Source organism: Arachis hypogaea, chromosome 14 (genome assembly GCF_003086295.3).
Source record: "Arachis hypogaea cultivar Tifrunner chromosome 14, arahy.Tifrunner.gnm2.J5K5, whole genome shotgun sequence".
Taxonomy (NCBI): Eukaryota; Viridiplantae; Streptophyta; class Magnoliopsida; order Fabales; family Fabaceae; genus Arachis; species Arachis hypogaea.
The window spans coordinates 54899583-54913869 of NC_092049.1; the positions used below are offsets into that span (position 1 = coordinate 54899583).

The 14287-nt window shown below is 37.4% G+C and overlaps 1 non-coding gene across 1 annotated transcript; it reads right to left on the reverse strand.

Moving 5' to 3' along the window:
- Positions 1-13435: 13435 nt before the first annotated feature.
- On the reverse strand, positions 13436-13542 carry LOC112745876 (small nucleolar RNA R71). Its single transcript, XR_003173783.1, has one exon. It is a non-coding gene; the product is annotated as a small nucleolar RNA R71 (small nucleolar RNA).
- Between the last annotated feature and the right edge of the window lie 745 nt (positions 13543-14287).

Sequence of the window (14287 nt, forward strand, 5' to 3'; positions counted from 1 at the left end):
TCCTGCTCAGCACGCATGCCACACACATTAGGGTCCGTGTGGTGGTATTACTGTGGTCTATTTTGGAGGGAAAGAGTATCACTGTTCTTCCCCTTATCAGAGACTCGATGTGGAAGGTGACCCAACAGCAGAAGTACAACATTTCCTTCCCATCGATGGTCACCAAATTAGCTGCTTTATTTGGGGTGGAGCGTCGTTCGACAGACTGGATGTCTGTCCTTGTTAGCAAACAGCCATTTCTGCCATACAGTGATTACGAGGGACCGCCACAGAAGAAGAAGAAGACCACTGAGCCACCATCATCGTCAGCAGAGCCTTCAGCAATTCCTGCACCTCCTGTGCCCATACCCTGACTTCAGACACCATATGAGCTGGGTCGGGAGATCCTTGAGACTCTTCACCACTTTGAGCACCACAACGCTCGTCGCTTCCAGTGGATTGTGGCAAAATTTGAGGGTCGAGACCCTGGGCCACCTCCTCCGGATACACCAGAGCCGGAGCCTGAGACTGAGGAGGCAGCACCGAAGGAGCCAGCAGCTGAAGCTAGCCAGACAGTCGACCACCCTGAGCAGAGAGTGGCGGAGTCCACGGTTGAGGAGGCTATAGTCCAGATAGCTGAGGAGTCGGCAGCTGGAGCCGAGCCGACAGCTGAGACCACCACTAAGACTTCCCGCGCCATCATTGTCTACCACTGTCATCACCACCCACCACTGCCAGCTGGTGGAGCTTAGCAGAGTTAATCACCCCGGTCTGTTTTAGACACGGAGGACCGTGCTTCATCTAAGTGTGGATGAGGATTTACAATTTTTGGGTGTAAACATTTTCTCCTGAACACCTTCTTATTTAGTTTATTTTCAGTTTTACTATGCTTTTGTAGATATTTACAGTACTTTATCTTTTGCTACAGTTTGGTATTTTGGTGTATATATATATATATATATATATATATATATATATATATATATATTAATTGTTTCTAGTTATGTTTAGTACCGCACTTTCATTTTGGTATATATAGATATATTGCATTTTATTTTGCTTGGTATATAGTACAGATATGGATTGTGACTGGATGATGTGAATAGCATGTGCCTAGTTCATTTTGATCCTAATTGCTCATGTTAATTTTTGCTTGTTGAAAATTAGGAAAAGGAATAGGAAATTTTGAAAAATCTGCATCCATCACAACATATAAACATACATATAGGAAATAATTTTGGTGAAAACAACGCAAATTTTCCAACATTTTTGTTTTAGGGTGTTCTATTGAATTGATTTGGAAAACTGTTTTTAAAACTTGTTTGAATGATTTTTATGGAACATAGACGAGGAAAGAACAAAATACCTTGTGAGTTTTTGAGCCATATTGAGTGGTTACAATTTTTAACCACTAATTTTGTTCATTGAGTGTTATATCTCTTCTATGATTGTAATCTTGGTTTTGCTTGATTCTTTATTTCCAATGATTGATGTTTTGAATTGCATTAAGTATAGTTGAGGCCATCTTTGTTAAAAGCTCACTTTTCCCATATAGCCTACCCTTTGCATCTACCATTGTAAAACCCCTTTGAGCTTTATTTACCCATTGTTCTTGATATTAGCACATTACAACTTTAAACGGAAAACCATGATTTACCTTGGATTGTATCCTTGATTAGCTTAGGTTGAGAGGTGTGTAAGATTTAAGTGTGGGGGAATTTTGGGAAACATTGGTGGTGAAGGAAAATGTTTGATTTGGGTATTTCATTTAAAATTTTGGAAAATGGGAACAATCATGTATGAACTACTAAACCATATGCATTTGTCTTCTTGAGAAAAAAAATCATCAACAAAGGGGATGAAAGTTTCCCCAAAGAGAAAAAAAATGGACAAAGAATGCATATGTGAAGGAAATGAAAAAGCATACATGAATGTTTGTGAAAAGTAAAATAATGGAAAGTTAGGATCACATTTTTGTTATTGGATTGATAAAGGTTGTGTTGGATACTTAAACTAATCAAGGATTCGATCGTTCTAGTCCACTTAGCCATATCTATCCCACCTTAACCCTAACCCCATTACAACCATATGAAGTCCTCATGATAATTGCATTCATGCATCACTTGTTTGTCAATTGTTTGATGAAGAGCAAATCCTTGAAAGCATGATCAAGAAGAGATTTGAGTGATTAAACCCTAGACACCGAGTGATTAGAGTGTATACACACCTAGTGAGGGTTCAATTACTTAATCCTATGTTTCCACATCTCTTATCATGAATTCTTGCAAGTTGCTTCATTTTGATGAGTTGAATCAATTCTCTAGATTTTGCTTCCATTGGACTGTTTCCTTGCTTTGCCCAACATGTCTAGACTATTGCTTGGGAATTTGTTTGTTTGTTTTCACCAAGTTCATAGGAAGCTATAGATAGATATATAGGTATAGATAGTATATAGTATACTTGCATGCATATAGATAGTTGCATTTAATAAGTTGATTGTCCCTTTTGATCATTTTCCTTGTTGTTTAGCATGAGGACATGGTATTGTTTAAGTGGGAGAATTGATGAGTGCATATTTAATGATATATTTTAACTCAATTTTGGATGGATTCTAGCACAAAAACTCACACTTATACACCAAAATAGCATTCTTTTGTGATTCTTCCCTAATTTGATCCTAAATGTGAACACATACAATTTTGTGCTTAAATTGAACAATTTAATTCTACTTTATTGCCATTCGATGCCGTGATATGTTTTGTGAAGTGATTTTGGGTCATTTGGGCAAGATTGGCTAGGCAAAAGTGGAAGAAAGCATGTAGAAGGGAGAACACATGAAGAAAACAAGAAAAAGCATACACAGCAAAGTGTGCGTGTGCACAAGCATCTGTGTGTGTGCACAAGAAGGAATTTCCATGTTGCGTGCGCACGAGTACCTGTGCGTATGCACAGGTCAACATTCAGCCAAGTGTGCGTACGCACAGGTCCCTGCACGTGATTTCATTAATGCAATACGTGCTTTGCGATTTCTGAGGCCTCTTGGCCCATTTTGGAAGGCTGGAATGCTATTTTGAAGTGCTATAAAAAGGGAAATTCAACACATATCAAAGGGGGGGACACAATGAGAACTTAGACATAGTTTTACATAGTAATTAGGAGTAGGAGTAGTGTAGAGTAGATTGCTCTCTTAGGGTTTCATATCCATTTTCATTGTAGCATTTTATAGCAAGCTTTGATCTTTGATTTTACTCCTTTAATTGTAAGTACTATCAATTTCCTCTTTAATTCAAGCACTTTTACTTTCACTTTCTTTTGGTTCAAGTTACTTTGTTTATATTTGCAATTTTGAGTTTCTTGAAGTTTTGACTGATGAATTTACTGTTTCATGCTTTCTTTATGTTTGATTGCTTGTTTATGTTTGGTTTTGTTGATAGTTGGTTATAGTTTTCTAAGATTCCTTGCAAATTCTCATGTTTTGGTTGTATGCCCACCAAGTGTTTGTGAAAATGCAGCTTGGTAATTTTGAGTAGATTTTCACACCTTGGCTTGTGGTTTAAGTTCCTAGGATACTAGAGTCATAATGTCCGACATTTAGTGGTAATTCTTGAGGAGTTAGTTGACTCTTGTTTCCATTAAAGCTAGCTTTTTATCAACTAGATTGGTAAGTTAGTTAGGACTTATGGATTAAGGTCAATTATGCTTGCTTTACTTACTCCTTCATGTTTGGAGTTGACTAAGTGAGATTGACTCATCATAATTATCATAGTTGTGGTTATGGCGATGATAGGATTCTTTGGATCCTCATTCCCAAGTCAAGGCTCTTTTATGCATTTATACCATTTTCACTAGTTTTGATCTTAGCTCCTTTTTACTTGCATTAATTGCCAATTTGATCATTTCTTAGTTCTTTGATTTCTCAGTACTTTTAATCTTTGGTTCTTTTATATCAAAACCCCCATTTTCCTAACAACCGAAAGAGTAACATTCCAATTGCATTCTTAGAGAGAACGACCCGAGGTTTAAATACTCTCGGTTTATATTTGATTTGAATTTTAACATTTAATCGTGCGAGTTCGTTGTTGGTTTGGACTATGCTACCAAAGAATTGATTCTTGTTTTGATTGATTATAGGTCGACGATAAATTCTCATGTCATCAATGGGTGATAAACCCCATTTTTAGGGTTTATCATGTATAGATTTTAAGGGTTTTATCAATAATCTTCCACGCTTATTCATATAAAACTGCATGATTTTGTGTTCCTTTTCCCACTTTGCTTCATAGATGAAAACATGCTTCTTTTACATCAAAATTGATATATTGTAATCTTCCTCTATTACCATTCGATGCCATGATCCATTTGTTAAGTGGTTTCAGAAGTTATAGGGCAAGAATGGCTAAGAGGAGTGAAGGAAGCATGCATGAACAAAAGGAGCATGGAATAAATCAAAGTTTTGAAACTTGGGCATGGGCGGAAATGCGCAATGTACTCGTACGCGCAGATGTGCACACCCAGAGCCTGCACAGTGGAGTCGAACGAGAAGCCGGTGCGCTTAAATGGCTGAGCCAAAATTCCTTGGACGCGCGCGTGCACTGCACGCTTGCGCGTAGGTCGTGAAAAAACCCCAGGTGCGCGTACGCGTACTGTGCCGGTACGCGCCGATGTGCGCACGTGATTTTTTAAAGAAGAAAACGTGACCAGCGATTTCAAGGAGTCCCAGGCCCTGTTTTGGGGCAGAATTTTGGAGGAAAAAGCATAAGAAGACCAAGGATTAGGGGGGTTGGGACAATTAGTGATACTTCTAGATATTTTGGGTAGTTAGTTACATTTTGCTTTTAGAGAGAGAAACTCCAACCTCTCTCTAGGATTTCACTTTCTCCGTTGCAATTCTCCTTTGATTTCTTGGTGAGATCCATTGCTAATTCACTTTTACTTTGATACAAGTTGTAGATCTACTCTTCTTCTATTCTCAATTAGTGTTCTTTTGATTCTATCTTTTGGATCTAGATTTGTGACTTTGCACTTTGGATTTTAATTAGTGAATTGAGGAATTTCATTCAATTGTTTGATTGTTGATGATTGCTTGAGTTAGATAACTTTAATTCAATTCTCTTTTCTCAATTTCATCATGTCTTCCATGATTTTCTACCAATTTTTTGTGATAATGACAACCCTAGCTATGGAGTAGATTTCTCTTACTTGGCTTAGGGGTTGAGTTATTGGAGACACTTGAGTAGTGGATATCAAATGTTGATTAGGAATTGAGAATTGCTAATTGACTTGGAGTGCACTAAAGCTAGACTTCCCTAGGGTGAGACTAGGACTTGTGACTCAAGTTAGTTATTTTCACTTAACTTTCCTCTATTATTAGGGGGTTAACTAAGTGAAGCAATAATCAATTCTTATCTCAATTGAAGGAAACTATAATGATGAAACTTCCAATGCTTACCCCTAGCCAAGGCTTTTATCTCAATTAATTGTCGTTTACTTTTGTTAGCTTGAATTCTTGCACCAACTCTCAAAACCACAAAAGACTTCCTAATCAATGATGCGCATTCTAAGGCAAATCCTAGGGAGAACAACCCAGGATCAATACTCTCGGTCATAGATTTTAGAATTGTTTGATGCGATATTTGCATGTTGGTTAGACTATACTCACGATTGGATTCATTGCTAATTTCTAACCGGCATAAGAATATTACGGTTCATCAATGGGTCAGCCCAGTACAGGTAGTTCTGAAGAATTCTGGCATTAACAGAGTGAAGAATGAGCATGGGGAACTCATGGCTACAATAGTGCAAAATTCCTGAAGGGTGTGCATTGACTACCGGCGTCTGAACCAGGCCACTCGCAAGGATCACTACCAACTTCCTTTCATCGATTAAATGCTTGATCGCTTGTCAGATAAATCACACTACTGTTTTCTAGATGGCTATACAAGTTATTTTCAAATCCATATAGCTCTAGAAGATCAGGAGAAAACTACTTTTACATGTCCCTTTGGAACGTATGCATATAAGAGAATGCCTTTTGGTTTATGTAATGCACCGGCTACGTTTCAAAGATGCATGATGAGTATTTTCTCAGATTTTCTTGAGAATTGTATGGAAGTTTTTATGGATGACTTTAGTGTCTATGGTGATTCATTCGACCTTTGCTTGGATAGTTTAGCTATAGTATTAGAAAGGTGTACTAGTTCAAACCTTGTACTTAATTCTGAAAAATGTCATTTTATGGTGAAGCAAGGTATTGTTCTAGGCTATGTTATTTCTAATACTGGTATATCTGTTGATCCAGCAAAGGTAGATATTATTTCTGGTTTACCTTACCCCTCCTCTGTGAGGGAAGTCTATTCGTTTCTTGGTCATGTAGGTTTCTACCGGCGATTTATCAAGGACTTCAGTAAGGTAGCACTGCCTTTATCCCGTCTACTTCAGAAGCATGTAGAGTTCGAGTTGAGTGAAGAGTGTGACGAATCGGTTTTTCTATCGGTAAAGAAATGTAAAAATATGATCGCGTTGTAAGTATAGCTTCTAAACCAACCAATCATCCTTTCTTACAAACGTTTTGGTTGTCATAAGTAACAAATCCCTTTAAAATTGATGACCGAAGTATTTAAACCTCAGGTTGTCTTCTCAAGGAACTGCAGGGAGGTATGTTCTTATTATTGGTTATGAGTTTTGTAAATTGGGGGTTTTGAAAGTAAGGAACAAGTAATTTAAATGACAAGTAAAATCAATAAATAACTGTAAAATAAACTCTTGGCAAGTTTTGAAAAATTTTGGAAGTCCTATCCTATTTACTCCTACGAGAATGAAAGTTAATCCCACTTAGTTAACCTTTACAAAAGCAAGGGAAAGTCAAGTGAACTAATTAGTTAGATTCCCAAGTCCTAGCCAACTCCTAAGGAAAGACTAGAGTTAGTGGAATTCCAGTCAATTAGTCTACATAACAACCAATCACGATAAGTTGATAACTCAAGAGCTTCCAGTTAATCAATTAAAGCCAAGAATATAAAAAGCTAAATAAGAATTATAAATCTGAAATACCTCAATTGCATTAATAAGTGAAAATCATTCTAAACATAAAGAGTTCATAAGCCAATTTGGCAACATAAGTAATTAAAAGAAAGCATTAAAGTATTTGACAGTAAAAAGAGAAATATGAAGTAAAAGGAATATTGAACATGATAAAGAGTTGAAATCCTAATTTGAAATAATAAGAAATCCTAATTCCTTTAAGAGGAATCCTAAATCTAAAACCTAAGAGAGAGGAGAGAACCTCTCTCTCTAAAAACTACATCTAAATTGTGAATTATAAGTTGATTGTGAGTTGTATCATGAATGGATGCATTCCCCCACTTTATAGCCTCTAATCTGTATTTTCCGAACCGAAAACTGGGTCAAAAACAGCCCAGAAATTTCCCCCAGTGTATTCTGGTACGTACAGGTCGCGGGAAAGTGACGCAGAAGCATCGTCCACGCATTTGCGTGGATTGCGTTTGTGCCAGGTCATGCATCCGCGTGATCCACGCGTTCGCATCATCTGTCTTTGGGGCAGCTATGGCAAATTATATATCGTTGTGAAGCCCCGGATATTAGCTTTCTAATGCAACTGGAACCATCTCATTTGGACCTTTGTAGCTCAAGTTATGATCGTTTGAGTGTGAAGAGGTCAGGCTGGACAACTTAGCAATTTCTTCAACTTCTTGTATTCCTTCCACTTTTGCATGCTTTCTTTCCATCCTCTGAGCCATTCCTGCCCTGTAATCCCTGAAATCACTTAACACATATATCAAGGCATCTAATGGTAATAAGAGAGGATTAATATTAGCAAATATAAGGCCAAAGAAGTATGTTTTCAATCATAGCACAAAATCAGGAAGGAAAACGTAAAACCATGCAATTAGTATGAATAAGTGGGCAAGGACTTGATAAAAACCACTCTATTGAGCACAAGATAAACCATAAAATTGTGGTTTATCAACCTCCCCACACTTAAACAATAGCATGTCCTCATGCTAAGCTCAAGAGAAGCTATAAGGGAGTGAAGAAGAATGGTAGAATGTATGAAATGCAACCTATGAATGCAACTACATGCTAAATGCTTTTACTTACTTGGTTAAAAGCAAATAAATCTTCCAAGACAAACATAAATCAGATTTCACTAATTTAAATTATACAATAAGAGACAAGTAAACTTGTAAGAAGAAAGCTCATGAAAGTAGGGAACATAGAATCAAGTATTGAACCCTCACTAGTAGTGTATATCACTCTAGTCTCTCAAGTGTATAGGGTAATTCACTCTACTCTTCTCTAATCATGCTTTCTAAACTTTGTTCTTCATCTAACCAATCAACAAATATTTAATGTACCAATGCAAATATCATGAGTTCTTTTTCATGGTTGTAATGGGGCTAATGTAAGGGTAAAGGTATATATATGGCTAAGTGAGCTATAAATTGAATCTTTAATTAACCTAAACTTTCACCTAACATACATATACTCTATATAATTCTAATTCATGCCTAGCTACCCAAAATTCCCACTTTTGCATCACATACTCATGTATCAACTTCTCTTTTTATTTTATCACATGTGCATTGATCTTTCATTATTAAACTTAGCATTGGGGTAATTTTGTCCCATTATTTATTTACTTATTTGTTGATATATTTTTTTTTGGATTTTGTTTAAACATGAAAATAAACATAGCTTATCAATACACATAGATTTTTAATTTTTTATAGTTTCACATGAGTAGGTACATAAATTCTCATTATTTTATCATGGTAAAAACATAACACATTCCCTTATTAACCCATGTTCCCACAATTTTCCCACACTTAATTGTTACACAATCTCTATCTTAAGCTAACCAAAGATTCAATTGGGATATTTAATTATTTTTCTACTTAATGCTAGTGATGTGATAAAATATAGAATACATGGGGATTTACAAGGCTCAAAGTGGCTGACAAGGATGATTTAAAGGGTAGGCTTATTTGGGATAAGTGAGCTAAATAAGTAATGGCCTCAATCATATGCAAGCATGTAAATACACTAAATATTGGACATATAGAATGGAACAAAGCAAAGATTACAATCATAGAGAAGAAAATACACAAGAATAAAAATTTATGGTTAAATAATGTAACCATATAAATAAGCTCAAAATCTCACGGGTTGTGTGTTCTTTGGCTCAAAAAACCATGTTCCAAATACAACTTCAAACAAATTTAACACAAAAGTTTTACTTTAAATTAGTGAAATACTATAAAAATTTCTTGAAAAAGAAAATATTACTTCAACCAAGTGGTAACTAAATGCATAAAATCAAACAACCATGCAATTAAATATGCAAATGCAGCAATTAACAAAGAAAATAAAATATTGGTGTTGAGAAGAAAATAAACTAACTCATGGAGATCGGTATCGACCTCCCCACACTTAAAGATTGCACCGTCCTCGGTGCATGGTAAGATGTGCAAGTGGACGGGTTGCTTCAACTGACGCTTTTCTCATCAAGGAATGTGCGTAGGAACTTCGTTTGTCTATCCCATGTAAACGTCTTCCGGTTTTCTTCCTGGTGGCCATCCTGAAAGAAAAAGGGAAGAAAAGTAACCCAAAACAAAGATAAAAAAAACAAATAAAATACGAGTGGGTGAATGCCAAATAATAAGGGTCTGAATTACATGGTAGCTACAACATGCAAGTGAGAAAACAATAGAAGCACGTGGCATATCAATAGTGCAAAAATTGTAACAAAGGGAAAAAGAGTGTGGGTGATGCACGATAGTATAAGCTCATGCCAATGCAAAAGTAATACAGATATAAAAGATTGGCATTGATTTAAATAATATTACCCATTCAGAATAAAATAAATCACTAAGCACCCAAAATAATACAAGAGAAGATGCAACAGTTAGATAAGAAAATTTAACACCAACGGAAAAATAATAAATTTAGAAAATAAAGTAAAAATATGCACAAAATTAAAATGCAATGAATGAAAGTATGCAAATAAATTAAGTAAAATAGAATAAAGGTGAAAAAGAATGAGAAGTGAAAGAGATAAAGTAAGAAAGAAAGAGGGAAGTGATGCCAGGGCATTTTGGCCAGTTTCACTGACCTTTTCTTTACTGTTTTTAGGGTAGCTTCATGCATTTCCTTAGGAAATAAGCTAGTTTTGGGTAGATATTCACTTACATCTTGATTCAAGCATACATTTGCACTTTACATGATTTCATGAGGATTTTGCATGAATTTAATGACAAATTGGATGTTGCATTTCCCATGACTTGGACTAGAACTTTGATGCACTTTATTGCTTGATTTCAGGACAAAGGAAGCAAAGAAGAACCACATTAGTGGCTACTTTAGTTACACTAACGTTAACACTAACGTTGAATGGGAGTAACTTGCAAAGTTAATGAGAAAAGTAATTGCCAATAACGCTCTCGAAGCCATCATTGCCCATGTTAAGAGTCACATTAACTAAGTTAACGTGAACTCTAACGTGGAAGAAAGGAAATGGAGCCAACGTTAGTGACACTTAACATTATCACTAACGTTGGACTAAGCTCATAAGTGGCCACGTTAACTTAGTTAACGTGGCCTCTAACGTTAAGAAGTAAAGGGGAAGCCAACGTTAGTGACATTCAACTTTATCACTAACGTTGGCCAAGTCACAATAAGCCACGTTAACTCCCACATTAACCTAGTTAACGTGGAAGCTAACGTGAAGAAACAAGGTGGTCGACAACGTTAGTGACACCAAACATTGTCACTAATGTTGGAAGGAACCCACACAAGCCCCAATAACCCACGTTAACTCCCACGTTAACTTAGTTAACGTGGAAGTTAACGTGAAGAAGGGAGGTGATCGCCAACGTTAGTGACACCCAACATTGTCACTAACGTTGGAATGAGCCCACACAAGCCACTATGAGCCACGTTAACTCCCACGTTAACTTAGTTAATGTGGAAGCTAACGTGGATAAGGGAATGATGAGCCAACGTTAGTGACACTCAACTTTGTCACTAACGTTGGAGATGGCTAGCATGGCCACGTTAGAAGCCACGTTAACCTAGTTAACGTGGACTCTAACGTGAGAAATAGGGGCACATTGGAACGTTAGTGACAATGGTAAGTGTCACTAACGTTCTCGAAGGTTGGCAAGCCTACGTTAAAAGAGCCACGTTAACTAAGTTAACGTGGACTCTAACGTAGGGAAGGAGGAGACTTCTTAATGTTATTGGGAAAGGCAAATCCCAATAACGTGTGCGAAGGACAAAGAGGCAACGTTAGTGGCAACGTTTGTGCCACTAACGTTGAAGATAACGTGGCACTTACTTGGGAGAGGAACGTTAGTGAAAAAGGTGATTGTCACTAACGTTCTCGAACCCATATTTTCACTGAACATTAACACCACTAACGTCCTGAGCTAAAGTTTCTGCCCACTTCACACTTTCTCTCTGCAAGTAAAGCCAAGCCCAATGAAGAAGAGAACTGCTTCAAACTCAATATCCAAAGGCCCATACCCAAGACTTGAAGAGCCAACTAGAAGAACAGAAGAGTAGTATATATAGGAGTAGCTTTGAATTAAATTGAGAGTTTGGAAATTATAGGGAGCCTCTTGGCATAGAACTACTCTCTATATTTTACTTTCTCTGCACTTCTAGTTTCATCATGTATTCTCCATCTTTGTTTTCATTTTCGAGAGCTATGAACAACTAAACCCCTTTCATTGGGTTAGGGAGCTCTGTTGTAATTTGATGGATCAATACTGGTTTTCATTATTCTTCTTCTATCTTTTCTCTTGATTTTACTTGAAAGCTTTGGATCTTCATCCAATTGGATAGTTAGTTTGGAAAAGAAGCTATTCAAACTTGGATCTCTTCTGAACCTTGAAAGAGGAATGAAAAGATCATGCTAGAAATGCTTTCTCATGCTGGACCAAATTGGGTTTCGATGGATATGTGACTATAATCTTCTCAACACTTGATTTGGGAAATGCATGTGGTATAATCAGTGACCATACTTCATCTCTTCTCATGAGCAATTGACCAAGGAATTGGCTATTGATCAAGATTTGAGAGATTGAATTACAAGGAATTGTAATTCGATCACTTAAGATTGCCAAGGAGATCAATGAGTGCATTGATTGAGGAAGAGATGAAAATGAAATTGATCCGGAGAATGCAACATCTCCTGAGCCCAATGAACTCCCCATTTCTGATCTTACCCATTCTCTTTAATTTCTGTCATTTACTTTTATGAGCAATTACCCCATTCCTATTTAAGATTCTGTAATTTACTTTCCATCATTTACATTCAGCTTTTTATTTCTAGCATTTACTTTTCTGTTATTTACTTTTCCGCCATTTAATTTTCTGCAATTCTCAACTCAAATTCTGATTCGCTCAACTAGAACATTCCTCTAATTAAAGTTGCTTGATCAATCAATCGCTGTGGGATTCGACCTCACTCTATTGTGAGTTTTTACTTGACGATAAATTCGATACACTTGCCAAAGGGAAATTTGTTACGAGACAAGTTTTCCGTGCATCAAGTTTATGGCGCCGTTGCCGGGGATTGATTGTGCATCAACAATGATTAAATTGGAGGATAACTAGATTGAGCATTTTTATTTTTGTTTGATTTAATCTTCTGTTTGAGTCATTTACTTTCTGTTTTAGTTAATTTCTTCCCTTTTCCCTACTTTTTCTTTGTTATTTACCATTCATTTCACTAACCCACTAACTGTTTGATATATTGCATCATTCACACTAACAGTAATTCTGACAGATATACTTTCTGCACCTATTCTCTTTGCTTGTACTTGTTGGTTGTATGACAGGGAGAAGAAGCGGGGCTTCAACTTCCTTTGATTCTGAACCTGAGAGAACCTTCCTTAGACTAAGGAGAGAGGCAAGAGAAAAATGCGTAGTTGGTGCTGAAGAAGAGGAGGAACACTTTGAGGAATACTTTGAACCAAATATGGAAGAAAACATGGAAAACCATCGTGAAGAAGAAGCTCACAACCATGGCGGAGGAGGACGAGCAAATCATGCTAGGGAGGATAGAAGAGTTTTAGGCTCTTACATCAACCCAAACCCAGGAAACTGTGGAAGTAGCATTCAAAAGCCAACCATCCATGCCAACAATTTTGAACTAAAACCACAGCTCATCACCCTTGTTCAGAACAACTGTTCGTTCGGAGGAAGTGTCCAAGAAGACCCCAATCAACATCTAACCACCTTCTTGAGAATATGTGACACAGTGAAGTCTAATGGTGTTCATCCTGACGCCTATAGACTGCTCTTATTTCCATTCTCACTCAAGGATAAGGCAGCCAAGTGGTTGGAGTCTTTTCCGAAGGAGAGCTTGACAACTTGGGAAGATGTGGTGAACAAATTCTTAGCAAGATTTTACCCCTCTCAACGAATCAATAGGCTGAGAGCTGAGGTCCAAACTTTCAGGCAACAAGATGGTGAGACTCTGTATAAAGCATGGGAGAGTTTTAAAGACCTAACAAGGAGGTGCCCACCAGATATGTTCAATGAATGGGTACAGCTGCACATTTTCTATGAAGGACTGTCTTATGAGTCAAAGAAGGCCGTAGACCATTCATCCAGAGGATCTTTGAACAAGAAGAAGACCATTGAGGAGGCCATAGATGTCATTGAAACTGTAGCAGAGAATGACTACTTTTATGCTTCCGAAAGAGGGAACACGAGAGGAGTAATGGAGCTAAACAATGTAGATGCTCTGCTGGCCCAAAACAAGCTCATTACCCAGCAGCTGGCTGACCTCACCAAGAAGATGGAGAGGAACCAAGTAGCAGCAATCGCCACTTCATCAACAACCCAAGAAGGGGTGAATGAAGAAGCAGAGGGTAGTCAGGAGCAAGCCAACTACATTGGAAATTCACCTAGGCAGAACCATGATCCATACTCCAAGACCTACAACCCTGGATGGAGGAATCACCCAAACTTTGGGTGGGGAAATCAACAAGACCAAAGCCTTGATCAAAGACGGCCAAATCCCAACAATGCAGCCCACCAACATTTCACATCTAGACCATATCACCACCCCCATAACAACACCTCTCCACATTCATATCAAAACCAAAATAACTTACCTCATCCTTCCACCTCTGATCCCAATCTACAATCATTGGATGACAGACTCTCAAAGATTGAGAATCTACTTGAAGGCATAGGCAAGGAGATTCAAGACAACAAGGTGTTCAAGGAGGAAGTGCGAGCCAGTTTCAAAAACCAAGGAGACACAATCAAGAGG